This window comes from Neodiprion virginianus, chromosome 5, assembly GCF_021901495.1.
Source record: "Neodiprion virginianus isolate iyNeoVirg1 chromosome 5, iyNeoVirg1.1, whole genome shotgun sequence".
Classification (NCBI taxonomy): Eukaryota; Metazoa; Arthropoda; class Insecta; order Hymenoptera; family Diprionidae; genus Neodiprion; species Neodiprion virginianus.
This window is the reverse complement of record NC_060881.1, coordinates 12234782-12238923: the sequence shown is the minus strand read 5'-3', so window position 1 is coordinate 12238923 and position 4142 is coordinate 12234782.

Genomic DNA, 4142 nt, shown 5'->3' with positions numbered 1-4142 from the left:
TATAATCTTTTTCTACGTTCATTTGTTTGAAACTTTTTTATTAAATAGACAGATACTTCGACTTCACCGGTCGACTCTCGATTCAAATATTTATGAGAAATTTTGCATGTATATCTCGAAATATATCCCGAAATGACGAAGTTTACAATTTATACCATAAAAGTTCAAATCAAATATCGAGGACCCTGACTTGTGTCTGGACTCAGTAGAATCACCCACGTATCATTAATTGTCATTGCGGTTGATTTCTACTTTTCCTAAATATCATTGAATACCCTGAGAATGTTCTGAAAATATCTTTGAATTTTTTATGGATTTTTTTGTAGGCACCACGAATAAAATGCGTATGCTCTATTCGAAAGGGTGAGCAATGTAAAGAATGTCGCACGAAAGCTGGTTGTGTTGGGATAATGGTCAACATGGAGTCGAATGCACCATGTCCACTCCTTGTGCTGTCATTTCAAACAGAACAATCACTGGGAAGACGTGCACTTGGCCAAACAATCAACGAACGTACGTCAGAAAATAGAATAAATGTTGTCATTACCCAATATTATTATTATTCTTATTACTATCAGGAATATCATCATTATTATTATTAGTCTTTTTTGTATGGTTTTTATTTTTACTGCATCAATTTTTGTTACATACGATTGAGTATCGTGTTCACCACTACTGCTAACGCTCGTTCCTCCGTCGTCCGCGGGTCCGAAGACGTCTGCTTCGACGGACCCTCAGTGCGAGTCTTTCGGAACCGCGGATTCCGAGACACTCGCTTGTCCCGCTAGTTCGAGGTGGATCTGGCCACCTTGTGTAGTTGCGGAGTATCTGACGCAGATGCGGACGTTTTTTCTTTTTGTTTTCTGGCCTTTTTTTTGTCCCACCATCGCCAATTTTTTTTTTCTTCGTATTCTCGTTCGGGATAGCTGTAAAAGCAGAACAACACAACTAAGAGTAACCTATTGCAGTCCACTACAATCATCTACGCTGGTTCGCGTGGAAAATTAAAAACACACCATATAAGGTCGTATACGACTTCACCCGATTTCTTTTTAACTTTCTTTGAAGTATTTGTAAAAAAAAAATTGAAAGTAAAAGCTGTAGTTTTCGATCTTCTTTTTAATAACATTTGCATCATAATTTTGACGGCCCTGTAAACTCTATTTTCCATGAAACAATTTTTTTTGAATTGTTTTCTCCAGACAGACCACTTTTCCGTAAGATTCCATAAAAAATCACCAGATCGGGCCCGCCTAAAGTTCTGGACTTAAAAAGTAAATTCTAAATCAAATCATGCGACTGTACAATGTTTTTTTTAGAGTCCACAACCCTACACGACTGCATTCTGACGATTCTTTTACTGAATCTACACATTTGGCCGAAGATTTACTAAAGTTGGTAACAAAATAAATGTATTCTTTTTATTAACAAAACAATCTAAATATGCAAATTGCATAAAGTATCCATCCGCGAGCAGGGCTTGCTATACCTCTTACTCTTTCGCAATACCGAATGGAAAACTTACAACCTTCTCCAGCATTGTCTGTGTAAGCTATGTGTAAGGCTCCACTGTATGTTTGGAATGCCGATATTGAAATGGTGAATAAAAAAGCGCACCGCATGCATCACACAAGTACTTACGATTCGGAGTTTTTGGGACCTCCGCGCTGTCCAAGGCAACACCAGGTTGAGGCGTTGTACTTTCATCCATCCTGCAATGAATAAAATATTCTTTGTACAGATGGGGTGTAGGGAATAAGACCGGAATAAGTCGGGATGCGAACATGTCGGGTCAATTGTTATTGAGGAAGGGGGACTCTGCATAGAGGCCTTAACATTTTTTTATTTATGGAAACAAAAGTCGTATCTACAATCCGAAACGATAGATTGTTCGAAATGCTTCAATCGGCGTGTTAGAAAAATTGAAATTGGTATGTAACAAATTGTCGGAAGCGTTGTTTAGGAAATATTTTTTTTTGTTTAAAAAAAATGCATCTCCTACAATTTATTACATTCCGATGTGAATATTTGATGACATGATTGTTGAACGGTTACCAACAAACGCTGATTTGGGATTTCCAAAGCGATTTGTGCGCGTACTCACATTTCGTCCTGGTTGACGATCCGGTTTAACGCCTCCATCTCAGTCAGTCGCCAGTCGTCAACTGGATTCGTCTGTACATAAGACAAGGAATATGAGATAATTCTGTTTGCAGCATTCAGTTTATTACGACTGCCATTGTTTCGTCCTATGAACGATTAAAATGCTAATCGACAACGCATACTGAAATGTTGATACAGGATATTCTTTCTCAACTCTTACGATTCTGCGTACGCGGGTTAGCGATTTTACCGTTTGTCTGAAAATTACTTTCGTTTTACTATCTACACAAGGGTGGTCGTTAGATGGCTTTTTTGGAATTTCAATGTTGGATGGTCGTAGATCAGCTTGAAATATATTTTTTTTAAATCTCTAATTTTTAAAAATTTTTATTCTGAGCCCTTAGTGACCCTGCTGGCCCGTAATTTTCTTCGCTCAAAATAAAAATCTGAAAGAGATTAAAAAATTTTTTTTCATATATTTAAAGCCGATCTACGACAATCTAACATTGAAATTGCAAAGAAGCAATTTAACGACCAATCTAATATCTATGGGGCATTCCACATCAAATTGCAACCAATGTACCTCACCTCCTCTCATTTTGATAATTGGTTAGTAGGATCTTGCAACCGACCCACAAGGGTCTCTGAATTTTTTTCAGATTTTTTTAGCCACTGGTGAAATTTAAAAAAAAACGGAAAACCAATTTCGAAAACGACTTTTTTAAAAATCTGAACAAATTCACACTGATTTTATGATTTAAAATACGATCCCATTATCGTGTCGTGCTTACAAATCATATTTTTAATTATAAAATCAGTGTGAATTTTTTCAGAATTTTAAAAGAAGCGTTTTCGGAATTGGTTTTTCAGTTTTTTTCTATTTCAGTGGTGGCTAAAGAAATCTGCAAAAAATTCCGACACTGTTTTAAGTCGGTTGAAATCGTGGTTGCAACATCATACAATGATCAAAATCGAAGAGGGTGAGGTACATGGGTTGTAACTTTGACGTGGAATGCCCCATATACAATATATATCTATTAGGATGGTCGTTAAACGAATTTTTTACGTTAATGGCTTCGAACATAAAAAACCATCTCTAATTTTTTCAGATTTTCATTTCGAGCTTTTAGTGGCCTTATTGGTCAGTGATTTTCTTTTTAATCAAAAAAAAAAGGGACTTTTATGATTTCCGGAATCTTGCCTATTGACAGTGGTCTCAGATAGGAAATATCTTCAGGATTACGGAAAAAATTATTTAAAAAATCCCACCTGTGCGCAAAATTGTTAAGAATCGATTTGAATACCAAAGAATTAAGGATATTTGGAAATTGAGGAAAATGTTTTCCCAAAAGAAAAAAAAAAAAAAAATAATCGAAAATGTGTACTATATTCTTGGGCATTAGAAGGGAATTCCCCACACATCTTCCTATACAATCAAAAATGAAAACCTTTGCCAATTCAAGGAAAATTAAATAAAGTATAAAATACAACTACAGGTCCTTCCCTTTATTACTCTTCTTAATCTAAGTAAATAGACGAGCGTCAAACCTGCCGGTTTTTCCATACATATAAAATAATTATGTTATTTACTTACCATCTTCATAACTCGAGAGCTGGCACTAAACTGAACACTGTGAAGCCTCTTAACTGGCTGCCTATATCAGAAATGGAGAGGGGTCCATACATTGTTGCGACTGAAATAATTTTGTCGTTCCGATCTCACATCTCTCAAAATTCTTAAGAAATACTCGTCAAGACTGATATAAAATGGGCGTATGTTTTTTTAATGAGGAAAAGTTCTGACAGTAATGGAAAATAGAGATTACTAAAAACACATGTATTGTTTTTTAATAATAATTTTCTGTATCTCTTGTCGTTTACGAGATAAATGCGAAAAAACGCGAATTTCATGGAAAAGTCAGGTTTAGTGGCCCGTACTACCTCGCCGGTGTGAGTTACGACTTTTCTGCAATGGGCACTTTTGTAGAGCGTTTAATTCTGAGAAATACTTGTCTATGGTCAAAGCAATGCCATTAAAT